Source organism: Stenella coeruleoalba (assembly GCF_951394435.1).
Source record: "Stenella coeruleoalba genome assembly, chromosome: 3".
NCBI lineage: Eukaryota > Metazoa > Chordata > Mammalia > Artiodactyla > Delphinidae > Stenella > Stenella coeruleoalba.
The window spans coordinates 71,817,125-71,844,534 of record NC_137148.1 but is presented as its reverse complement, the minus strand read 5'-3'; the positions used below and the strand labels follow the sequence as shown (position 1 = coordinate 71,844,534).

The 27,410-nt window shown below is 38.7% G+C and overlaps 1 long non-coding RNA gene across 2 annotated transcripts in view; it reads left to right on the top strand.

Annotated features, from left to right (window-relative positions):
• The window catches only part of LOC307183536, a 314,069-nt gene that overhangs the window by 29,912 nt on the left and 256,747 nt on the right, over positions 1-27,410 (top strand). The window contains exon 2 of one of the 2 annotated variants that reach the window (XR_013827520.1): positions 1,931-1,999. The exons of the other annotated variant lie outside the window; for it this stretch is intronic. This is a non-coding gene — a long non-coding RNA (uncharacterized lncRNA). The remainder of the gene's footprint in view (positions 1-1,930; positions 2,000-27,410) is intronic. 2 annotated transcript variants of the gene reach the window in all.

The window sequence follows — 27,410 nt, the reverse complement described above, 5'->3', positions numbered from 1 at the left end:
AATATAGCGTAAAGGATCACTTTATTTCTGAAGAAAAGATTTAAAAGATGGATGCTTTTTCTCAAGAAAATTCTGATTTAAAAGGAGTTAGGTATGAAATTTTCACTTAAATAATAATTAATTTTATTTATGAACTGATTGCTTAATATGTGCCAGATGTTTAGCTAAACATTTTACATACCTTCATTTAATCTTCACAATAACTTAATGAGGTAGGTACTGCTATTACTCACTTTCTACATATCAGAAAACTGAGACTCAGAAAGGCTACTAATTTGCCCCACATCACACAACTAGATGGTGCTAGGGCTAGGATTCAAATCAAGGTATGCCTGACTCTAGAGTTTGGACTCTTCACACTATATTATGGAAATATAATCAGAATATATGTATACATCTAGTTTTTATTATTTTCATTTATTTTGTATGAAGTGTTTGTCTTAAAATGTGATCAAACCAAAGAGATAATTGAGAGTGGCATATTTATTAAGTTGGATTTCCTGCCCTGCTGGCCTTTGTAGTGGAAAGTCAAGCACTGATACGTGAAACTGTAAAATAGTAAGTCAGTAAAACATAAGACTATAGAAGATTAGAGCAGAGGGAAATAGGTGGAAAACTTCCTGAAGGAGGTGAGACTTTTAACTGAATCCTGTACAGATACTGAGGTGTCTGGAAATCACCAAAATAGATAGGTAGAAGATTGTGAAAATATTTTTAAAGATGAATGAGTCACTGTCAGGAAGAAGTGAGGCAAATACACTAGCTCAGCATTTCTTAACCATGGTTGCACATTAGAATCATCTAGATGCTTTTTAAAAATACAGATGCCTAGGCCCCACCCTTGATCAATTAAAAAAATCTGTGGTGGAGAGACTTGGGCAATGGTATTTCTTAAAAGCTCTCTAGGGAATTCTAATGTACAGCCGGTGCTGAGAATCACCGATAAGGCTGTATTGTTGTATTTGTGTTGGGGTCAAGCAGGAAATAAAGTGGAATAGGCACTACGCAGCTACAAAAGATGGAAAGATTCTGATGTTAGACTTGATGGTGTAGACACATGGGTATAACTGGATACTCCTGAACAAGAGAGGTCAATTCAATTCAGCTAATAAGAACTGAAAGTTAATGTGTAAGGTACTATAGAGGGACATGACAAGATGAACAAAATCTTATCTCTGCTCTTTAAAGTTTCATAAATATAGTAGGAGGTATACTGATAGTTCTATTAAAGAATGCACATGTTAAGGACTATAATAGAAATTCAGAAATGCTCTGACATAGGAATATTCTGCTTCTGGTTGTAAATATCTAAAGATTTCAAAAAGGAGATAACTCTCATTTGAATTTTGACCCAAAAGTAAAGTGGGATTTTTGAGAGACGCGAAGAGAAGAGCATTCTTGGTATAGAAAGTAATGGAGTTCAGAGGCTCAGAGCTTATGTGAATGAGGGCGGGGTGAACACGGGAAAGGAGCTGGGTGTGAAGGGGAAAGAACTCAAAGAGAAAGAAAGGCTGTGAGTCCAGTGTGCTGAAATGTCCACCTGAAGGCCGAAGTGTGGCCCCTGACACTTCATGTAACGAATTCCACCTTTGTCCTAAGAAAGTCTGCATGTACTGCTCATGAAGTGCAGCTCAAGATTGTCTGGGGGAGGCGATAGTAAGAGAAGGAGGGGCCGGCTATTACACGATGTTGAAAGTGCTGAAATAGATTATGTTTAACTTGCTACCCATTCTTATGACTGTTTGCATTACTCTCTTCCTCCTCCTTTCTAGATGCTGATATTCTACCATTTTTTGAATTCCACCTTTTCCGTTAAGCTTTTCTGTAAGACTTTTTAAGGAGCTTTCTTTTCATTCTAATAGCACTCTGTTTAAATGTGTTTCAACATTTATTAAGTTTTTATTAGTGTGTATGTGTATTTTTCTATTAGATTGTGAACTTCTTGAAGGCAGAACCATTTCACTGAGTTAATACAGTGTGGACACAAGTGTATGAAAGGGTAAGTAGATTGGCTTGTCTGGATTCTAGAGAATATAAAATTTTTTTTTAAAACTATACTATTTTAAAATTATTGAGTACTTATAAACTAAATTCCTTACTCAAATTAATCCTTTCCATAAACCTGATGGGTAGATATTATCTCCATTTTTTAGATGAGGAAACCAAGAGTGGCTAAGTAATTTGCTGAAGGTCATGTAATGAGTTGCCAGGTTCAAAGTCTGGACTGGAAGCAGTATACCATGCAGCAGTGATTCTTAGTCTTTAGCAAGCATCAGAAGCACCGGGAGGTCTCACCCTGATTCAGTATTGCAGGGTGGGACCCCAAAATTTAATTTCTAACAATTTCCTAGGTGACATTGATGCTGCTAGTCTAGGCACCACATTTTGAGAACTATTGCCCAGAGAGTTTAGTTTGAGATGTTGCCCTAAAATCATGTATTTTTTAAAAGTATCCCTAGATGATACTAATAAGAAGTTAGTAATGAGAACCACTGACCTTGATCATAAAGAGTCCTAAATGCTGATTTGACTTTATCATGGCGAACAGTACCATGATAATTATGCTTTATGATTATGGGGCAAAAATGAACTGGTGGACATGTTAGACCAGATATATTAGATAGACTAGGAGAGAGACTGAAAGTTGATTCTTTCCCTCCCCTCTGGCATTTTGCACACTAGAGCCAATCAGATTTTTCTAAAACATTGCATTCATGGAAGTGTTATTCAGGTATCTACGAAAGCTCTCAACAAACTGCTGGCCTCAGTAACTTAGTCCCACCCTTGCTTTCCAGCTGTGTTTTATGGTAACACTTCAACTCTGACCAGCCAGGCTTTTCACTGAGCCCAAGACTTCATTTCTCCTTGGTGATTTTAATGTGCACTCTCACCCATCAGTTCTGCCAAATCCTATTTACCCTCCTAAGCCCTTAATTAAAAAAAAAAACAACAACTTAAAATGCAAAATTAACACTCATATGGTAAAAAAGCAAATATCATAGAAAGGCTGGTAAAAAAAAAACTTAACTCTACCCTGCTCCTGGACTCCCCAGTCTTACTCCCCAGAGGAAAAAATCTTTAACTCTTTTAGCTGTTTAACTCTCTATGCTGGTATTTTGTGATGAGCAATTTTAGAAGCTCTTACTTCCTGCCCTGAAGATAAGAACACAGGCTTCTTATACTCCTCATTTCCCTACTTTATTTCTTTCTATATAATCTGTTTTCATTACTATGACTGTGTGAATATTGTTCTCTCCAGATCTAAGTCACATTCTTATTTTTTTTCCTTCTACAGAGTTTTTCTTTTTTTTGTAGTTTCACGTCTTCCTTTTTTTTTCTTGCTATGGCTTCCTTTTTAATAACTCTTCACTCATTTTTCAAGCCCTTTATCGTTTTGAGCATTTGTTTTTCAAGTTTTTAAAATGTTTTTCCTGGTGACTTCTTCACTCAATCTTCATCTTTTTGTTCCTATGTGGGATGGTTACTACCAAGCCTGTTATAAAGTAGTAATCTTAGGACTTCCCTTAATACCTTCCTGTTGGAGTCAACTCTGTCTTTTTGAATTTACTTTTTTGGCTCATGTCTTTTGGTTTGCTCCCTCATTCTGCTAGAGCACATTGCCAAATAACTTCCTAAGAAAGGGTATGTGTGAGAAAAATTGTATGAGTTCTTGAATGTCTGATTAATGTCTTTATTCTTGACATTTTTCTTCTTGCAGGAAAATTTTTAGTATTTCTTCTTTTTCATAGTGTTTTGAAATATCTCTAGGGCATCTCCTGGTATGAATATTTTCATTTGTTTATTAATATTTCTGTTCTTTTAGTGGGTTACTTGAAGCTGGAAACCAATCTCATAAACTGTGGAATTTTATTCTGTGCCTTTACTTTGATAATTTCCTTCTCTTCACTGTTTTGTTTTCTCTATACGTCAGATGTTGAACTTCCTAGATCAAAACCTTGTATTTTATATAGTTTCTATCAGACTTTCCATCTTTTCCCTGTTTTTTGCTTTATCTTTTGAGAGATTTATATTTTATTTTCCAACCCATCATTTGAATTTCTCATTTCATTAATATTTTTAATTTGAAAGTGCTCGCTCTTGTTCTTTGACTATTCGTTTTTTTCAGAGCACCTTGTTTCTGTGCAATATAATAACTAAGGGCTTTAAAAAAAAAGGCTTTCAGTCTTTGTTTTCTCTGGGGTCATATATTCTGATTGATTTTTACCTCAGTCTTTTATCTTGAACATTTTTCTCAAGTCTGATTTTGTCCATATTTAAAAGTAAGGCCTCAAAGAATTGAATGGGAAACCTGTGTTTTTCCATGTGGCTCACGGACTGGAAGGGATTATTTTACAGTTATTGTTTGGGAGGCTGATGCTTATGCTAGAGAAGTGCTGTGTGTCAGAATGTGGTGTCTTTCTCTAGGCTTATTCAGTTTTTCCAGAGGAAAAATATTCATTCTTCTTCTAAGGATATAAAGACCTAGTTGCTGGTATTTTCTGTAATATGTGGCACATGAGTCCAGAGTTTGTGGGAGGTAATTGACATCTTTATTAACTGTATCCTTCTGTGAAACATTCTAATCTGTGGTTTCGTTCACATCAGTTATCATTCCTCTATCTGCTTAACATTTACCATAATTTTGTTGCAATCTCTTATCTGCCAGTGGACCCTCTCTGGATTCCATGCTGGGTGCCCTAGGCAGTGTAGATAGTGTCTTTGCTGGACATTCCCTCTGTGTTTTGGGCATTGTTCCTGAGTAAGTAGTACTTGTTATAGGTTCATAACTTTCTATTTCTTCACTATTGTTTTAGTGAGGATTTGGGAAGAATACAGGTAGATTTGTGTGCACAATCTCCATCTTTAGCCCAAACTTAAGGCCTGATTGGATACTAAATTCTTGTACAAAACCTTCCTTTCTTGACTTCTTGATCCATGCTGATAGATCTCTTCTCAAAATTCCTATTGTAATAAAATAAGTGTTTTCATTCACCACTTAAAATTATTTCATTTTCTTCTATATGTTTATTACAGATTTTTGGCCATATCATGACTTATATTTCTTTGAATTTTCCCAGTACCAATAATTACACTGGACAAGTAGTAGATGGCTTGAAAACAATTGTTGATTAATTGGATTTAGGAAATGAAGGATTAAAAAAATTGCATACATGACTGATAGTAGAAGCCTTGATGGTAAAATAATAGTAATACTGGCAAAGATAGAGAAATTGGGAAGGGAAGCCAGTGAGTGAACGTAGTGGACATTTGTCAGACTTACGGTTTGCACAGAATCTTAGAATATTCTTTCAAATTTGATGATATTACTTACCTTTTTAATCTCTCTCCAAAGCTGAGGGCAATAATTCACTTTCCCAGCCTCCCTTGCAGATATGGTACAGTCATGTAACTGAAGTATTACCAGTCAGATGACCCTCACCGAGACTTCAGTTCAGAAGTGGGCAATGGGAAAATGTATATGAATAACTAATTGCAGGTGAAGGTGATGGCAGAGACATCTGGCCTTCCAGGTTAGCAGTAGAAGAGTTTCCAGTGTCCTGTGCTGGGTCCCTTGGGCAGTGTAGGAGGGGTCTTTGCTGGGTAGTCCTTCAGTTGGTTTGGGTATTGTTCCTGACTGCATAGCCTCTAAGCCTGACACTTAGGTGATCTTGGGCACTCTGTATTCATTCTTTAAGAATCCTTTTGTGTTTTTTGTATCTAAGAACTCTGATAAAGCACACAATAAAAAGTATGCATGTGTGAAATAAGGTATGAAATGAGGCAAAAGTAGGTCTCATAGTCTTTTTGAAACATGTAAACATATGTATCAAATCAAGATAAAAAGGTCTCTGCCAAAAGTGGAACCAAAACCAAGAGGACGATAGGTAAATTTAACATCGACCATAGAAGAAGAAAGGAAAAAGACATGTAGCTTCCCATTTTTTTAATAACATAGAAATGGAAGGAACCAGGAGTACTCATATAATTTGGTTCTGGAGTAAAACACTTTTAAAAACATATTCATCTAAGTCTGAATATTTGAGAACTCTTTGGAGATTGGGCATATTACTTCTTTCTCTAATGATTGTCAGGTTAATGTTGTTAGTAAATTATGTAGCTGTTTATTGACATTCCTTCATTTGCTCTCCCACCTACTTGGCACTACATGGAAGAAACCATGGTCTGAGGAAAGGTAAATGCTTGCTCTTCTGTTACCATGAGTGAACTGGCCTGAATTAAAGCAGCCAAGGAAATAATGTTGCTTTGACTGGAACTTCTGTTACTAATATTGTCTAGGAAGGCTTGGCTAACCTGTATAGGGAAAGAGAAAGAGGAGACAGTTAATGTACATGTATGTAGGAGAATATACTAGGGAAATAGGTAGGGTGTGGAGATGGGAGTGTGTGTAAAGAAAATTAGTTTAGGTTTGAACATGTTGGGATTTCAAGGGTAGTGTGAGGTATAATTGGGAATATGAAACTGAAGCTTGGGTGGAAATTTATGCCTAGGGACAGATAATAATCATTTTAATTGAAGCCAGGAGAACTGATGCTATTTCCAAAGAAAGAGTAGAGAGACAGAACAGAGGACCTGGTACTGAGCATGGGAGGAAAATCCTGTTAAGGGGTGCTGGAAGAAGAATAGTCAAGAAAGAGAATGGAATAATCAGAGCAGTAGGGTGAGAAGCAGAAGAATGGTATTTTCATGGAAAGTAAGGCAAGTTCAAGGAGATTCTTTAAAACAGCCCAGTGGTATGAAACTGTGGGATCTTTAGGCACTGTGATTTGTATCCTAATTCCTTTATTTCATGATACATGAGAGAGGCTCAGTAAATGCTTGTTGGATGTATAAACAAATAGTCCAGGAACATAAGGATTGGGAAAATAGAGTATATAGTTATCTTCTGAAATTTTAGTAGATTTGGCAGAGGCAAACACAGGTTTTAGGGATTTAAGGAGAGAATGAGAACGTAATATACACACAGATGACCTAGACCACATGTTTGACAAGTTTGGATGGAGAAGGTAATATATAAAATAAGATACTTATCAGAGGGACAGCAGAATCCAATGAAAGGATTTAAAAAATTGGAATAGATATTTGTGTGACTAAGGATAAAAGGAAGGAAACAGTAGGAAGAGAGGAATTAAAAATATTGCAGAAAAGTATTAAATGAAAGAAATGCATGTATGAAAAGTTCTCTTATCTGAGGAATTATAGAAACAGCATTTACAGATTTTTCTCTTTTGATATAATGCCATGAAAAATAATTCAGATCTGATCTACTTCAAGTCATAGTACAGTATAGAACCTTAGACCATAGGATTTTGAAATTCCAACAACCCTCATCCTCCTTATTTTATGGAACAGAACCCAGGAACTAAGTTGGATCTTAAAGACTGGTGTAGATTCAAGGATTAGCAAGAATGAGGATTAGCCTAAGGTCACTTTCTCTTTGGTTTACTAATGAACTGAACAATTCAAAAGATCTATCCAAAATCAACAGCACAATGAATAGATGCAACTTCTTGATCCTCCCTTTGTTTGTATCAGCTGAGGTGCAGGCTAAACTACTGTAACAAAGTAGATCTGATCTATAGTATCTTAAGAGTGATAGAAGTTTATTTCTCTCTCATGGAAAAGTATATAGACAAATAGTACGAGGCTGTCAGAGAAGCTCTTGTCACCATTTCACAGACAGCAACAGGGAGACAGAGAATTCAAGGCAAATAGTCTATACAAAGGTGACTCAGAAATTGTATGCATCCCTTCTGTACACCTGCTGTAGGCCTAAATTTTGTCGTATGACCACATTTAGCTACAAGAGAGGCTAGGAAATATAATCCGTAGCGGGGCACCCGTTGCTATTACTGCTTTTTTAAATTCTTCACAGTCTTGGATAAACATTCCTCCTCATAGCATTAGTTAGGTGTTTCAGATGGGAGAATTGAGGCAATGAAACAGACAAGTGAAATGAATACTTAATGAAACATCACAACATATTGAATAAATATGAGAGAGATTAAATACAAATTTACAGAGACATCTATTTAAAACGACAATTCTATTTGGGTGCCTGTTTGAGCTTCTACCATGCAGCATTTTCAGCCAGTGTGTGTCTGTTGTCTCTGGGCAATTAAAATTATTCAGCATCAAAATCTTAGCTCTGGGACTAGAAAAAAGAATCTAAAAAAGCATTCACTGATAGTCTGATTCAGAACAACTGCTTTTCCCTTTGGTCTATTCATGCATATTTCAATTGGCATTAATGTAAAGTACCTCGTGGGCTCTCTTCTACATGAAACCCTTGTTCTCAACTTGGCAGCAATCCTGGCACTAGGTTTTAAATGGTCATTCTGGGATGGTAAATCAGCAATCCTCAGCTGATGGGTCTAACAATGAGGAGATTGCTGGAGGCGGGTGGTGTTGTGAGGCTTAAATCTGTTGGCATTAAGTGACAATTCATATTTGCTACAGGAGCAGTAAATTGCACTGTTTTAAAACAGGAAGTCGGAGTTAAAAGCTGTGTAAAACCATTATGCTGTAGCCAGCACTCCAGGCTTTTCTAATTAGGTCATTTGGAAAAAGATGACCTTTTAGTTTCTGTGCCTCTTTGCTGGGGACACATGTTTCTAATTATCATTTGTATTTTACTACGCCAAAGCTGTTGACAAGCTGAGCTTTTTGTGTGTGAGTGCATGAGTGTATGTGTGTGCCGGTGTGTGCACTCTTTGAAGTTAATAACATTTTTGTTCTAGCACTGGGCAAATGGAAGAAGATGGAAACAATGTGAACAGTAATTTTAGTGTGAGGGTCACCAAAAATCATATGGATTTGAGTGAAGAACACGCTAAGGGACATTTTTATGTCCGCAGTGTTTTAGGCCAACTTGACTGTAACTTTGTCTGAAATCACTATATCAATATTTCTTCTGTTTTGGGCTGGCAAGTGTGAACCCACTGTGCAAGATACAAGGGAGAAATGAACTTTAGTCCACACTGTTACTGGAAATATACCTGCTGGTCATGTTTGAAATTCTAAGACCAAAACCAAAAATCTCATGATGATCTTCTAAGGCTCACTAGTCCTTCGGCATGCTGTTTTTAGAATGTTTACAAATGCAAACAAATACTGTCTTCTAATGACAACTTATTCCGAAAGAAGTTCTGAATAAGGGCACAGCATGATTATCTATGGTTTAAAAATATATTCCATATTTTAAGAGATAGCCCAAGAAGCGAGGCATTCCCTAAGGCTGGCTATTCCGCTGGCTTCCTTTTCTGTTGTGGGAAAAGTTTCTCAATGTGCTATCAGGTTCTTCATCTGATTATCACAAAATCATAAAATCACATTGCCGGCAGGCCTTTGAGAAGTCTTCTAGCTCACGGTCTGCCTTGAGGCCTTTCTGAACTTAAACTCTCCTGGAATATAATGGTCTACTCTTCACTTAACAATCTCTCACAAGGGAGACTTGACAAGGAAGGATGATACTATCTAAATGTTTAATATATAAATTACCCTGGCAGTTTGAGGAAAATGTATGGAAGATGATTTGAAGTTTATTATGAAATTGCTAATAATTTATTCAACTCAATTTTCTCTTAGAAGTTCTGTAGTGGGTAATGATGGGTCTCTAATGGAGCAGTTTCAAGTCTGGAAAGCGAGTTGGCAGTCATTGTATGAGAGAGGTTGGCAAGTTACTAAGGCACCCTGAGCTGGAGTTCTGAGCAGCATAGCCATATGTCAGTCCTAGGTGAAGCTATCATATAGGTGAAGGCTTTCTAGCGATTATGGAAGATTTGGCCTTTCGTTTTCTTTGTTCTTTGTTGGTTGGAAACTATTTATCGTTGAGATGTTTATCAATAATTAAAGCATCAATTGCAAGTGGCTGAAAGGAGGGCATTTGAGCAGATGATAGGGTTGAGGGTAGGTGTCCAGGAGACAGATACTTTGACCAGTCCAATAGTTGGTTATGGTCATATTTGTGAGATGGCCATGAGAATGCACATAGTAGATCTCCAGGTACAAGGACTGTAATTGACCAAACTTCCCCAGATGTTGCAGGCTGACATCTATCCCCCCACGTTTGCACTAAGGCCACACTTCCCAGCCAGTATCTGAGCCAGGCAGATTTACTCAGGCAGACTCATCCTGGAAGACACACAACTCCTCTGACAGCCATCTTTGGTTCCTGGACTTTCCCACTGCCTTGCTGAACCTCCCTTAGGCTGCTGAATAGTCTAGGAGGCTTCGATCCAACCTTTCTTCCTTCTTTGCCTCACTCAGGGTTTGGCTTGCATGTGGATCTCACTACTCTTCTAGTCTCCCCTGGTGTCCTTCCCACTTTTACCTGCACTTGCCCTAATTAAATCCTCGACTGGGTAATCATTATGCCCTGAACACAACAAATACTAGGCTGTGATACTTTACAAAACTTCTTTTGAGGGCTTGGGGGTATTATAAGAGGATGACAATGTGAAAAAGGAAAACTTACCACTGGTTCAAGTCTCATCAATTCTGGTTGCCGTCTGCCATGCTCATTACAGGGAGCATATTTTCGACTGGCTCTTCTTAGCCCCTTGCTTACTGTGACATTGCTGGGAGTCATTTTATCTCCTTTAGAAGGGGTTCCCTCAAATCAGTTCTTCCTGGAAATCTGGGCCATTTGTCCCTGCCTCCTTCCTCATTGGTTACTGAACCAAACTTGGGTCCACTTGCCCATGCTCAGTAAAGCCAGTCTGCTGACTCAGTTGTGGTGAAGGAAGACGCAGCATTTATGTAAGGCACCAGATAAGGAGTGCAGGCAGCTAGTGCTGAAAAATCTGAATTCCCAATAGGTTTCAGGAAAGTATTTTAAAGGCAAGGTGGGGGAGGGGGGAGGGTCTTAGGATTTGTGATCAACTCATGCACAGTTCTCTGATTGGTTGATGGTGAAGTAACAGGGCTGTGTCGCAGGGGGTAACATTATCAGTCCTCAGGCTCCAGTAGGCCTGGGGGATATGTGCTCATGGTCATCAAATAGTTAACATCTTCGCTTTGGTAGGGGTTTTCATAAAACAACTCAGGAAATGTGCATCAGATACTGTTATCTAGGTACTTCAGAGAGGAGCTAAAGCAGAGGTTATGGGGGAGGGGTCTGTCTTGGAAAGGCCCTGTTGGGTCCTGCTCAGTTAAAATTCTTACCCTAGCCAAGGAATTTAAAAAGGAAGTTAACACTGTACTGGTTTCTGTAGAAATACTGTTCACAAAGCCATTATTAGGCCTTTGAGTCTGAAATTCCCTATTTCGGAATAAGACTTTGGTTTTTCTTTTGCATAAAACAAAGAATCATTAAAGTAATTCCCCCTCCCCACCCCTGCCTCCCCCCCACCCCAAAAGAAGAAGCACACTTTACCTAAGATTATATATTGCTTTTACCCCTAGAGCAGAAATTCTCTAACTTGACACTGTTGACATTTTGGACCTAATAAGTTGTTGTGGGAGATTGCCCTGTGCATTGCAGGATGTTTAACAGCATGCCAGTCGCGCTACCACCACCCGAGTCATGCAACCCAGAATGTCTCCACACTTTGCCAAATGTCCCCTGGGGGCTGCATCACCCATGGTTGAGAACTGTTGCTCTGGAACAACAGGCACAAACTGAAGGCAACTTTTAAAATAGCATTTTGCCTCTATGTGGATGACCACCTGCAGTGCACATTAACTGTAATGTTAACCAAAGAAAGTAAAGTCCAAGGAAGATGGTGTGGGTGTGGGCGTGTGCACGTGCAGCCATCTACCTCTGTTATGCTGAGAAGAGTGAATTGACTTACCAGCAACAATAGTTTTGGTTAATACAGATAAAATACTGAAAATTTCCCATTCTCTACTAAACCAGCCACACAGCCAAAACATTGAAATATGTATAGAACTATATATATTGGATTGGCCAAAAAGTTCGTTCACCTGTAAGCTGTTATGGGAAAACCTGAATGAACTTTTTGGCCAACCCCATATTCCAAAAGTAATAGGAGTCTACTTCCATCTTGTAGTTATAGTGAGAAACTTGCATATATGACATAGGTGCATGCCTTTTCAAGATCATATCTCTTGGATGTGTCAAGGATGCCTGTGCTCTGTGGCCATCTTTGTGATGCAGGCTATTTCTAGAGGTAGCTTATACCTGGAGGGAATGAGGGCAGTGTCTGCAGGTGACAGTGGCTAGGTGATTTCCTCTGGTTATGCATGACACATCACTACTGTCTGCTGCTTTGTAAACTTCCTGCCACCTGGTCTTGTCTAATGTGTTAGTCTCACTGGTGAAGCAGTCTGTTTGCTAGATTGGCTCATCAGGGTCATCTGAGTTTTGGCCTTCATTTTAGTATGACTCCAAAGGGCAAACAGTTTTGGGGGTGGCTGTTGTGGTAGGTGGGTAGAGGTGAAGTTTTGTCTGCCTCTTTGGGTCATTGTATAGTAGACCTAGAACATTTATAATGATCTAAGAACTGGGCAATATATGAAGATCTTATTTGCCATGTAGGCTTTTCCTCATGTATTTCATTCTCTAGCTTACACATATTTCCTCCTCTCCATGACCTTTTGATCACATCAAAGAACCAAGACACATGCATGCAATCTAGCAGTTACGTGATGATGCAGAACAGAATAAGACTGAACAACCGAATGAAGTGCAGGCACAGCAGTTGCTGTCAGAATTCACAGAATTGGATTATTGTTGAAGGTAAATATAGAAAGTGCTCCAGGAGGCTTTGGAATTTGGATTAGGTTTCAAAGGTTGAGCAGGATTTAGATGGGCGCAGAGAAAAGTTTGTGCAACATAGACATGGGATATGTTAAAACGGTATGAGTGAAAGCTTAGAAGTGGAATGCTGCTGGGAGGTGGCCCTGGCAGAGAAGATTTTGGCAAGAAGGAGTGGAGGACAATTTGGACAGGTAGAATGGGGACCATCCTGTGGCATTTAGTTTGGGAGCTTTTGGAAATTTCTTAAAGACTTTCCTTCTGCAGCTGTAATGACAATAGAATCACTAAAATCTGACTTGGGGTGGTACTCACTGTTCTAGAGACAAGTTTCATCTACAAAGCATCACAGGAAAAATCCATTTACTGAGAATACAACAGGGAGACAAAAGTTCATTTGTGAGAGTTATGCTCTCCGAAAATAAGCAGGGACTTGTGCAAAAGCAAAAGAAATTACTCTTTTGTGAGTGATATGCATGAAAAACAAGCAATAATGTGATTCAGTGCTCATGGACATTGCATGGCATGGAGTTTACATGGCTTATAGCACCTCACAATGCTGAGCATTCAGTAAGGTCTGTAGTAGAAATGGACCACACTTAAAACAGGTAGAACTTGAATATTGACTTTTATAAGCTATTGATCTTAAATCATCATAGGCTGATTTTATAGATACAAAGAATGTTGGCTAAGTTGCTTCTAGAGTTTCAGATCAAGTTATCTTACATATGTATTGTTAGCTCTGAAAGACTGGGAATAAGGGTGTGTTATGATTTTTAAGTCATTTTCTTTGCTTCCAAAGAATTCTCCCAGTTGAAAACTCAGTTTCATAAAATTCCAAGAGTCTGAAAAAAAAAACAAAAACCTATGTTCCAACCTAAAAACGAAAACATAAATATTACTTTCAAACATTACCCAAGATAATACTTTAATAATGATCTGATACTAAACTGACTGTAGAGGGTTATTTATTTAACCCCTGCCTTCTTCTAAAGACACCTATTAAAAGAGATTGTTTAGCACTGAGGAACCTTCTCTGAGGCATATTAAAAAAATAACTCATTATATTTCATGAGCCCAAAGTGGAGACAGTTGATTAGATTACAAAGATCAAAAGCTGGAAAATTTTGGAGGCATGTAGAGGGAGGGGAAGGCAAATCTTTGTTTATTTTTTATCTTTCCATCTATGTAAGGTGAGGAGTTGGGAAAGAAAGGAAAGCAGAATATTTGTTAGATATCTCTCTTTGTGAACAATTGACGGTTTGATCTTGAGGTCAGCCACCTCACTGCCACCAGTATAAGCAATCACCCGCAAGTGAATAGTGAAGATGCCTGGTTCTTACATGAGGATCTGTCTCTCCCCTTGTGTCGTTGGGAACACCAGGAGAATCATTTCTCTACACACCCAAGGTGGCAAAAGAGTTTTGGAATTGGAATAAGCCAACTTGGACTACATTAAGTGACACTGGATAAGTCACATAGGTTCTCTGCACCTCAGTTTCCTCTTCTGTTCACTGAGGCTACTCCTCTCAAAGATCCCTCTTCTGATCTGATTACTTGTTTCATCCTCTAAACCTATGCCTCCAAAATTCTTTGACGTTTTCTATTCTATCTTAAAACTGTATGACAGGGCTTCCCTGGTGGCGCAGTGGTTGAGAGTCTGCCTGCTGATGCAGGGGACGCGGGTTCGTGCCCCGGTCTGGGAAGATCCCACATGCCGCGGAGCGGCTGGGCCCGTGAGCCATGGCCGCAGAGCCTGTGCTCCGCAACAGGAGAGGCCACAACAGTGAGAGGCCCGCATACCGTAAAAAAAAAACAACAAAAAAACCCCTGTATGACATTTTGCACTCATCTGTCTGTTTGTCTTAATATAAAATAACATTTTATTTTCTCCACAAGAGATCACTTGATTATTCCAACTTTATTGAAATAGAATTGACAAAACATTGTGTACATTTAAGATATACAATGTGTTGATTTGATACACTTATATATTGAACAATTATTACCACCTTAGCGTTAGTTAACACCTCTGTCACGTCACATTATTACCATTTCTTTTTTGTGGCGAGAATATGTAAGATCTACTCTCTTTGCAACTTTCAAGTATTAAAAAAAATGTAATATTAACGAGCCCAGTGGACGCTGTTGTAACATGGATCTTTCTTATCCTGTGGCTTCTACAATCTCCTGGAATATAACGATGTAACCCCAAATGTGCTTCAGTTTAGGGGGTAGGAGATTAAACACTGTGAGCTTATATCTGCTCTTATCAATTAGAATAGGGTAGGTTATACTGTGGCAAGAAATAATCCCAAGATTTTAGTGGCTTAAAATAATAAAGGCTTATTTTTCCTCATGGCAGATAGCCACTACTGGTCAGCAGGAGAGCTCTGCTTGTTCTTACTCAGGGCCTAGGCAGAGGGAGGCTCCATCTCTGGGCTTTTGTGATCCAGGCTGGGCAAGGGAGGACAACGGACATGTGGTGAATTTACTGGTTCTTAAATCAATCACATTTCATTGGCCGCAAGTCACAAGGTCATACCCAACTGCAAAGAAGAATGAGGGAATGCCATTCCACAAAGCTCCAGAAGGCAGCCAGAAAAATTTGGTGTACAGGACTAATGATGACCACAGCAGCTAAGATCAAGGATGGGCTGGAAAGAATTGCCTAGGACAGAAAAATTTGGTGTACAGGACTAATGATGACCACAGCAGCTAAGATCAAGGATGGGCCAGAAGAGGTGCCTAGGACAGTTTTGGAGGTGTCATCAAAAGGTGACCAGCTGCCCTGGAGCCTCTTCACAGAGTGAACTCACACAAGGAACTCATCACTAATTTGTGTTTCACTTTACTCTTCAGACACTGTGCTTCACAATATCTTTCTCCAAACAGTATATGGGGTTTTAGACTCCAGTACAGTTACATTCTTGTCCTGCTTCCCTGAGATCACTTCTAGAGACTACCTTGGCTGAAGTTGTGGGGTTTTTAAAAGAACCCTTTGGCCATACATGATAGTTTCCTGCATGGCTTTCTCTTGAAACAGGTTAAATATAGCCATTGTCTCTGGATTTTACTGGTTAAAGTTTCAAAGGGCCACCTTATCTCTAAGTTCTTAGAGGGTACTCAGTGTCAGTAGAAGAGGGTATCTTTCTTTTGGTACTAATGTTATTGCTTCCTACAGAAGGAGGAAAGACCTGAAGACACAGTTGCTTTGGAGGTGGGAGCTAGGCAGTCTAGCTGGGCTCCTTTTCAGTTGCCCTGGGCCTTTCACTTTTGGTGGCATGGGAAGTGCCATGCCAGTTTTATGCATCTTCCTTCCACCTACAGAAATGTCTGTTGACCATTAGGGAACATTTTCCTTATGAACATATCTTTTGTAACATGATGCCAGGCACTACAGAAAATCTGAGGTAAACCAAGCCATTTCTCTTTTTTTGAGGATCCTAGATTATTAAAAAAAAATAAAGTAATGCCAAAAACGATCATAGAAACTGACGAATTTAAAGTTGTTGGATGAAATGCTTTTTATTTTTTATTTTATTTATTTATTTATTTGCGGTACGCGGGCCTCTCACCACTGTGGCCTCTCCCGTTGCGGAGCACAGGCTCCGGACGTGTAGGCTCAGCGGCCATGGCTCACGGGCCCAGCCGCTCCGCGGCATGTGGGATCCTCCCAGACCGGGGCACGAACCCGCGTCCCCTGCATCGACAGGCGGACTCTCAACCACTGCGCCACCAGGGAAGCCCTAAATGCTTCTTTTTAAAACTCTTGCCAGTATATCTATGAAAGTTTAGGTATAATTTCATTTGGAGATACCAAAAAATCTACATTTGAGTTTTGTTTTGAATATGAGACTTACACCAAATGGTTCTCTTAGATCCCACATCCCCACTATCCCCGTGATAGGTCCTGAAAGTAAGTGTAAGACATTCTGTCTGCCCTTGAGACACTCAAAATCAATCTGGGGAGTCAGTGTTAAAAATACTAAAACAGGTGGGTATATAATAAAAGTGCTTAGTTGGCAGCAGATACTGGATGTATTTTTTAGAGTTCAGAGAATGAAGGGATCATTGTGGGTTAGAGTAGTTGAGAGTGCTTCCATGGAAGACTTGGGATAAAAGAATTTTAGGAACAACAACAAGAAGATACTGACTTCCTTCTGTAAATTTACATTCAAATAAAATTGGCTCTGCTTTACCAGCTTTACTTGTTGGTCCATCCTCAGCCCCCAAAGCTCTGGATCTGAGCTCTTCTGAAATCCTGTATAATTTAAGCCCTGTGTTGCTGTCCCTTTGAAGTTGGCTAATATGTGAAGCAACAGCCACCAAGGATGCAGATTTGAGAGTAAACAATGGACTCTTCTCACTCTTCTTTGAGTCCAGGAGGGAGCTAATAACTTTCCTTCCCAGGCATGCAGAAACCTAGCGGGGGATGAGCAGCGTGGATGGCTGCATTGACGCAGACAGGCCTTCTGGAGGGGCTTCTAAAGCTCTCCTGTCTTTGAAGTGAGTCAGGATACCTCGTGTGGAGCCATCCCAAGCATGGTGGGACCAGATCCACAAAACATTCTCGCTGTAATGGGGCTGTGAGCACCCCCTACAGCCTCCCTTCTGGACAGCAGGAGCCCAGGAGCACATGCCATGGAGTCACCAAGTCTGCAAGAGCAGGAAAGAGCCGTTACCACCCATTGAATCCTCTTCTCCAATGTGGTGCTGACTGGAGTGGGAAGGGGGTTGCTCATCATACTGGACTTTCTTCCCTTCTAAGAGAATTTTTTTTTCCTGTTTAAACCAAAGTCAGAATTTTTGTTTGAAAATGAATTCTTAGACTCTGGTTTTAGTTAGAAATTTCCATAGGGAACAATAGAACTATAGTACATTTCTAATTTAAAATTTCGCATTGTTGATGAAGTCTTGAAAATAACAAGACTAGGCAACCCAAACATCTGTTACTTTTCGATCTTTTCTCCCTCAACTTGCAGCAGAATTGTGGCACTCGTCTTGGAATGTGGGCACTGTCTGTGATCAGTATTTTAAGGGGTTTTGGAATGCACAAGGAAATATAGATAAGATTCTCTGCTCAAAATTTATAATGCATTGCAGATTGTACTGTGGGTTTCTGAAACAACGAAAAATCATGGTGGGTTTTAAAGCACTCTGGAGGAACAGTCCCGCTCCTTGATGTAGGGTATTTAAATTAATGTTAGTCACAACATAAGACTCAAGTTCAAAATTTGTGTCTCCCTCTGATTACTACACATCAGACTACTCGAAATGGAGGCAAAACTGAATTTCTCTGGGGGAAATGCAATGCTATTTTGATAATCAAATGCGTTGGGAACAAAGGTTCTTATTAGCCACGTTGGTTGTGGTGCCAGGAAGTTTCAGCCAGCTTGGCTGTGGACTAGTTTTGGTGGCAGAGCAGGGTGCCTCTTGCAATCAGCAGCCTCTGGTGGGGAAGGTGAGGTCTAGGCCTGGTAGAGGCGAGGATCAAACTCCCTGCACTCACTGAGTTGGGGCATGGAATGCACTAGCTGCCCGGACATGGCTTCTGAGTCACAGAGAACTGGCAACTCACTCTGCATAGGCACAAGAGAGCCATAGAGACACAGCTTACTTTGGTGTTGGTAAAGCATTCACATCCTGGAACAAATCCCTCTAGGCCACTTTTAATATTATTATTATTTTCTGGCAAAGACTTCTTAAAATGAATGCGACATTGAGATGCTTACTGTTTAACAAAAGTGCTATTCCAGTACAACCTACCAAGGAATTATCATCCCACTCAAAATATTAAAGGCCATTTTCTTCCTTTTAAAAAAATTTCTTTCTGATGCACCTGTCTTGGGCAGCCTGCAGCCTGGTGGGGATGGCGTGGTGCTGGGAGGAGACTGTTTATAGGGGAGGAAAGACTCTTCCTCTACCGTCCGAGATTTGACGGCTGGGTCTATGAAATAAATGGACAATAGGCAGATTAATAAGAGAAAATTTATTCAAGCTTATTAATTTTTAATATTACATGCAAGGTGGCATCAGAGGGGAAAAAAAAAGTAAATACCTCCCCCAAATGGTAAGATTTAAGAGCTTATATATCGTATTAATAGGGGAGGGGGAGGGGAATGTAGGCTACTTAGAGGAGAGTAAATGATTTTTGGGAAAGATATAGGGCTCTTTGAAGAATAGATGGGAGGGTATGATAGTTTGTGACAAAGTTTGTCTGGGGGTGCAGTGGACTTCTAGTCTCTTCTCCCATGATGAGTCCATCTTCCTTGATTGATGAAATTCCTGTAGTGGGGGTGGGATTTATGGAAATGGAATTCTTTTTGGAGGATCTGTCTTTAGGCAGGTGAGGGGAGTTCAGAGAAAGCCTCTACAAGGCTTCAGCACAAAATGATATACCAAAGCAGCATATTTTGGAGTGGCATGTCCTGAACTCCTTCTGCACCCAGAAGGTAGTCTTATCTGGCTGTCTACAGTGAGGTCCTGGGCTGGTGTGAGTGGGAATGAAGGACAGCCAGGTGAGCAGGCTTGGTCTGGCGCTATCTCTAAACGACAGGGTATAGAGATCTTGGGCTTTGAAGTCAGATGCTCCCTGGAAGCTTGGAGTTAAGGGTGGTAAATCAGTTGTTTCCAAGCCTGTGAGCTTCTGCTGAATGCTTCTCTAGACTGACCACGTTCTACTACTTTTCAGTGCTCCATCTCTTGGGGAGACTTTTGAGTCTTAAACAGTCATATTTTCCTGCCTCCTCGGCTTCACAGTGGGCCGTTTTCTCTTGTTAAGAGGAATGTTGGACTCCCTGGGAGCAACAATGGAGAGAATATTCTGATTTCCTTTTTTTCCCCTGCATTGTATCAGATGTCATTCTTGCCACTTTAAAACATAAACTGTTTCTTCTTGATTATTAGAGCCAAGAGTTTTTTCCTACTTACTTCTCTTATGAATTACTAACTTCTGATATGTGTGCATCTTATGTCTAAATCAGAATTAAAAACTGGATTGCTATTAGTTTGGACATCTAGAGTGACTTTTTAAATGACTACGTTGTTTTCATCTCTGCAGAAATTACTGCTTAGTATTCTACCATGTTGGATTTCCTTTTACTGTATTATGATGGCCATATCCACCTGCTAACTCAAACATGATGGCCTTTGTTACTAGAGGATTGCTGTGTGAGTATAAGAGCATTCTTTATCTCTGGTGTCACTGTGAGTTGTTTCCCACATGAGCAGCATCTCAGATCTAGTTTACTAATTTGGTACCTTGTTTTATGGATATTAAAATAGTTGAAATACAGGTTTGCTAGAGAGTAAGGAGAAAAGTTAATGGTCAGCCCTTACTTTCTCTTACTTTAGAAGTGAAAACAGTGGTTTTCACCATTGATAACTGCAGTCAAAAACCCCACAAACTTAAGCAGTCTTCCATGCAACTTCAGAAATATTTTAAAATAATTAATTTCACTTCAAAAGGTGTAGAGAATTCCCAGTTTCAGTAATTGCTCTTCATCACTCATGGAGCATAGCTTATCTTTTCTCCCATTCGTTCCATGTCCTGTCCCAAGAGCATGTGTCTCTCCATCTTTGCCCACCACTGACATTTTCTATGCTCTAGAAGGATATGTGTCTATGCTCTTTTCTCATTTACATTCCCATTATGATCTCTAACATCAACCTTTATAGCATTCGTGTACACATAACCTGCTTCAGAGGACCTTACTTGCATGGTTCTTCCCTGCCCTTAGGCCTTGTCCTTGGCTTTGGTTTCACAGATACCTTCACACACAGGGTTATATCCACATGATATATACATGTCCATACACATACCTCATATGCAAATTAATTTACATGGCACTCAATAAAGTTGTGTTGAATCAATTAATAAATGTACACTAGTGTGTGTGTGGGCGTGTTTGTGTGGGTTCGTGCATGGGGGTGGTTTATTTTGCTTGTGCTCTATAGAAGCAGGCACTGAAGATAGTTTCCTTCTGTTCCTGAAGTTTCTATTGTGTAGCTTCAGACATTTTCCTTTCTGGATAATTCCTTTTCAAAAAGTTTGAAGAAAATTTGTGCAGTAATTTTGACTTACCTGTAGGTGGAAAAAAGGATAATTTTTACACTTAAAGCAATTTTGGATTTTTCACATGTGGATAATTCTATGAGCTTTCAAAGCAAACACTTCAAAATTTCCTATTCTTTAGATTGAAATGGTTGAAAGTAATACTACTATAATGTATTTTTGTATTTTGCTTTTTATAATTATTACTATATATACACATTATTATATTTATATAATTAACATCACTAGGAATTTCTAATTGATTAGTTGCTTACTTAATCAGTCCTTCTAAAAAACCTTTCTGAATTTATGTATAGCTTAGGCACAAAGGAAATATTTTCTTTCTTTTTGAATCTCTAGAAAATCTACTTGCTTGCTTTTAGCACTGGAAAAAAATTTATTTTTTGTTCAAGTAGGCATTTATTTTAAGCTGAGAGATAAAGCATACTTCTTTTCCAAATGTCTAGTCTTTAATATCACCTTCAACTATGTGCAGTAGGAACTGGGTCGCTGTCTTCTTCACCCCACCCACTTTGCCCCAGAGTGGTTAGCATTTAGGCAGTGTTGGTCCTTCATGTAGGTGACAGCATGTCCAGGAAATTTATGATAGTGTAAAGCCCTGTGGAGGGGATTAGAAATTCTCTCCCTTTGAAAGTGGTTATGTCCTCTGCTAACTGGTAAGAATAAGCTTTTTTTTTTTTTTTTTTTTTTTTTTTGGTATTGGGAGAACTTCAGGGGTTCTGAAAACTAGGAGGGAAAAAAAATCGCATACAGTCTGAGAATACTGTGTTTAGGAAAGTTTGGCCACCAAGTGAAAAAAGACCGTGTTTGTTTCAGGATTTTAAGGCTGGTATGTAGCTGTTTTAGTGGGCTATTGAAATCTAGAATGGCCTCCTTTTATTTCTTGGAGAAATAAATCAGCTGTAAAAAGGTAAGACTTTCAAGCTGTAATAATAAAGACTGAATTTTAACTTAAGAGGTCTTTCTGTAGTACTCAACTCTAATTCATTATTATTCTCAAACTGGATATTAAGTATTATTTTAGAGTGTAGTGAGCAAAACATGTAGTACACAGGGAAAATATTACATGAACCTCACGGTTAACTTTCCCCTTCTTCTCTGTGTAGAATTTGTAACTCTTACCCTAAGCATTGCATCCCTGCACATGTGTGTGTGTCCCCAAATTATTTGAGACAGGGTTGACAAACTAGGATCACAGGCTAACTCTGGACCACCACTTGTTTTTGTAAATAAGGTATTATTGGATATAGCCGTGCACATTCATTTAAGCCTTGTCTGTGGCTGCTTTCAAGTTAAACAGCAGAGTTGAGTAGTTGTGACACATACTGTATGGTTTGTAAAGTGAAAAATATTCTGGCCCTTGGAGAAAAAGTTTGCCAACCCCTAATCTAAAATATCAATTTTCTTATCTTTTCCTTCACAGATGGTATCACAGAAAACTTTATATAATGTATATTTTTCTTCCTATGGCTAACCCTCCTCTTTTTGAAAACAAAACTAAAAGCAAAACAAAAACACCAAACCAATCCACCCCTAAAAACAAAAATTAAAGAGTCTTTACAAAATGTAAAAACTAGTGATGTGAATTAAACTCACAGGGTCATGAAATAGGCTTATTAAAATACACTGATTTTAATGAAAAATTTTATTCTTGTCTAGGCAGCATAGTGAAAAAAGAGTACTAGTATATGAGTCAAAGAACTTATGTTCCTGTTTCAATTTTGCCATTCTCTGACTCTGAGGTTGGCAGTTTTTTTAGTAAAGGGCAAGATAATAACTACTTTAGGCCATCTTTATTTTATTTTGTACAAACAGGTGTTGGGCTGAATTTGGTCTGCCGGCCTGTAGTTGGACTTCCCCTGCTCTAACTCAAGCGCTACTGATAAGCCACAACCTTCATGGGTGGCATTTTCAGGAGACTGAAATCAACAGTACCTTCCAGTTTTAATATTTTCCTATCTTCTTATGAATCAAGGCCAATGTTTATATTTGACTACATTTAACATGGATCATTTTCTTACCATGTGGAAAGAAGAGTCAGAATAGGGACTTCCCTGGTGGTGCAGTGGTTACGAATCTGCCTGCCAATGCAGGGGACATGGGTTTGATCCCTGGTCCAAGGAAGATCCCACATGCCATGGAGCAGCTAAGCCAGTGTGCCACAACTACTGAGCCTGTGCTCTACAGCCTGTGCGCCACAACTACTGAGCCCATGTGCTGCAACTACTGAAACCCGTGAGCTCTAGGGCCCATACTCTGCAAAAAGAGAAGCCACCGCAATGAGAAACCTGCGCACTGCAATGAAGGGTGGCCCCCCATCGCCGCAACTAGAGAAAGCCCGCACACAGCAACAAAGACCTGATGCAGTCAAAAAAAAAAGAGTCAGAATAATATGTGAAGTGGCATGTGATAAGGAACTCAGTTTTTACATGTCTTGGTATATGAATTTCTATTGCTTTGTAATGCATTGATTTCAAACTTAGAAGTGCAAAACAACTCTTTAATCTTACTCTCAGTTTTGTGGGTCAAATTCAGGAAAGGCTTGATTGGACAGTCTTCACTTGTGGTTTCTCATGAACTGCCATAGGCTGACATCCAAGATGGCTCACGGTTGATGCTGGTCATCAGATGGGAGCTTAGCTGGGACTGTTGATTGGAGCACCTACACATGGCCCCTTCACCATGAAGTCTCTGAATGGTCCAACATTTTACATGATACTTGGCTTACCCCAAAGTGAACATCCCCAGAGAATGAGGTGGAAGCTGCATGACATATTCTGACCTAGCCTGGGAAGGTTGTACTCCATTAGTTAAAGCAGCCACAACTTTCCCAGATTTAAGTGGAGGACAGGTAGACCCTCCCTCCCAAAGTGAGAAATGTCAAAGAATTTGGGGCTATATTTTAAAATCACCACACCCAGCTTTGATAATTTTTAAATTTATAAAACTAACACTGAATTAGTAGAATTTTTGTATCAGCTATTGTATAATTAACCATAGTTATTAAGGGTGAGATATCTTAATTTGGATCTTCCAAATGGAACTGAAGTATATATATTATATATATATATATAATATACACACACAGACATATATAGTTGTATATATACACACACACACACATATACAGAAACACACACACAATGAATTCAGCCTTGACGAAGGAAATTCTGCCATTTGTGACAATATGGATGAACCTGGAGAGCACTGATCTATGAAATAAGGCAGACACAGATAAATACTTCATGATCTCACTGATATGTGGAATCTAAAAAAGTGAAGCTCTTAGAAATGGTCGGGTAGAGGAAATGAGTTGTTGGTCAAAGGGTACAAACTTTCAGTTATAATATGCATAAATTCTAGAGACCTAACGTAGAGCTTAGTGACTATAGTTAATAATGAATTACTGTATACTCAAAACTTGCAGAAAGAGTAGATCTTAAGTGTTCTCATCACATATACAAAAGAAGTAAAAATATAACTATGTGAGGTAATGGATATTTTGATTAGCTTCACTAATCATTTCAAAATGTAATCACTTCAAAATATGTTTATATATGAAAACATCACACTGTACATCTTAAATAGTGCAATTTCTATTTGCCAATAGTACCTCAGTAAATCTAGGAATAAAACAGAGAGATGAGGTTAGAGAAGAAGTGGTGTTGGTGGGGAGCTCATGTAGGCCGTATCAGCCATGGGAAGAAGTTTGGATTTAACTAAGTGGGAAGTCATTACAGAGCTTTGAGCAGAAGAGTGATATTCTCTGACTTAGATTTTTTCTTTTTTACTCTAAACTTTTTGAGGTAAAATTTTTAATTGAAATGTAGTTGATGTACAGTATTATGATAGTTTAATGTGTACTGCATACATAATGATTTGGCATTTGCATACATTATAAAATGACCGTCACAATAAATCTAGTAACAGTCTGTCCCCGTACAAAGTTATTATACTATTATTGACTGTATTCCTTATGCTCTGTGACATCCTCATGGCTTATTTTTGTATAAATGGGGTTTGTACCTCTCTTTTTTTTGCTATTAAAATTTTTTTTTAATGAAGTATAGCTGATTTACAATGTTTTGTTAGTTTCTGGTATATAGCAAAGTGGTTTAGTTATAAATATATAGTTATATAGTTATGTATATACATATCCTTTTCCATCATGGCTTATTACAGGATATTTGAATATAGTTCCTTGTGCTCTACAGTAGGACCTTGTTGTTTATCCATTCTGTATATAATAGTTTGCGTCTGCTAATCTCAAACTCCTAATCCATCCCTCCCCTATCCCTCCTTGCCCTTGGCAACGGCAAGTCTGTTCTCTATGTCTGTGAGTCTGTTTCATAGATAGGTTCATTTGTGTCATATTTTGGATCACAAGATAAGTGATATATATGGTATTTGTCTTTCTCTTTCTGACTTACTTCACTTAGTATGATAATTTCTAGGTCCATCCATGTTGCTGCAAATGGCATTATTTTATTCTTTTTTTATGGATGAGTAGTATAGTATTCCACTGTATATATGTACCACATCTTCTTTGTCCATTTATCTATCGATGGACATTTAGGTTGCTTCTGTCTCTTGGCTATTGTAAATAATGCTGCTATGAACATTGGGGTGTAGTATCTTTTTGAGTTACAGTTTTGTCCAGATATATGCCCAGGAGTGGAATTGCTGGATCATATGGCAACTCTATATTTAGTTTTTTGAGGAACGTCTATACTGTTTTCTATAGTGGCCGTACAAATTTACATTCCCATCAACAGTATAGGAGGGTTCCCTTTTCTCCGCACCTTCTCCAGCATTTGTTATTTATAGACTTTTTATTTCTCTATTTATTTTAAAGATTTCTTTGTTTGTTTTTTGATGTGGATCATTTTTAAAGTCTTTATTGAATTTGTTACAATATTGCTTCTGTTTTATGTTCTGTTTTTTCGGCCATGAGGCATGTGATATCTCATTGTGGTTTGATTTACATTTCCCTGATGATTAGTGATGTTGAGCATCTCTTCACATGTATGTTAGCTATCTGTATGTCTCTGGAAAAACGTCTATTCAGGTCCTCTTCTCATTTTTTGGATTGAGTTGTTTTGGGTGTTGGTGTTTAGGTGTATGAGTTTTTTTAATATTTTGCATATGAACCCCTTATTGAATATATCATTTGTAAATATCTTCTCCCATTCAGTAGGTTGCCTTTTTGTTTGTTAGTAGTTTCCTTTGCTGTGCAAAAGCTTTTTATTTATTTATTTATTTTTTGGTACACGGGCCTCTCACTGTTGTGGCCTCTCCCGTTGTGGAGTACAGGCTCTGGACGCGCAGGCTCAGCAGCCATGGCTCACGGGCCCAGCCGCTCCGTGGCATGTGGGATCTCCCCGGACTGGGGCACGAACCCGTGTCCCCTGCATTGGCAGGCGGACTTCCAACCACTGCGCCACCAGGGAAGCCCGCAAAAGCTTTTTAAATTGATGTAGTCCCATTTGTTTATTTTTGATTTTGTTTCCCTTGCCTGAGGAGACAGATTGAAAAAAATATTGCTAAGGTGAATATCTAAGAGAATGTTGCCCGTGTTTTCTTCCAGGAGTTTTATGTTTCAGGTCTTACATTTAGATCTTTAACCCAGTTCGAGTTTATTTTTGTATATGGTATGAGACAGTAGTTCAATTCTTTTGCGTTTAGCCGTCTAGTTTTCCCAGCACTAAAGTTTAGAGAGGCTCTCTTTTCCCCATTTCCCTCCTTTGTCATACACTAATTAATCATATAAGTGTGGGTTTAGTTTTAGGCTCTCTATTCTTTTCTATTGATCTATGTTTCTGTTTTTGTGCCAGTACCATACTGTTTTGATTTCGGTAGCTTTGTAGTATAGTTTGAAATCAAGGCTGTGATACCTCCACCTTTATTCTTCTTTCTCAAGATTGTTTTAGCTCTTTGGGGTCTTTTGTGTTTTCATACAAATTTTAGCATTATTTGTTCTAGTACTGTGAAAAATGCCATTGATACTGTGATAAGGACTGCATTGAATCTGTAGATTACCTTGAGTAGTATGATCATTTTAACAATCATTATTCTTCCAATCCATGAGCATGATGTATCTTTCCATTTATTTGTGTCATCTTCAATTTCTTTCTCCAGTGTGTTATAGTTACCCAAGTACAAATCTTTTACCTCCCTGGTTAGATTTATTTCTATGTATTTTATACTTTTTAATGCATTTGTAAATGGGATTGGTTTCTTAATTTCTCTTTCTGATAGTTTGTTGTCAGTGTATAGAAACACAGCAGATTTCTGTATATTAATTTTGTATCCTGCAGCTTTATGGAATTTATTAGTGTTAATAGTTTTTTGATGGCATCTTTTGGATTTGCTGTACATAGTATCATGTAATCTGTAATCAGTGACAGTTTTACTTCTTCCTTTCCAATTTGGATTCCTTTTATTTTTCCTGTATGATTGCTGTGGCTAGGATTTTCAACACTATGTTGGAAAAAGTGGTGAAAGTGGGCATCTGTGTCTTGTTCCTGATCTTAGAGGAAATTCTTTCAGCTTTTCACCATTGAGTATGATATTAGCTGTGGGCTTATCATATAT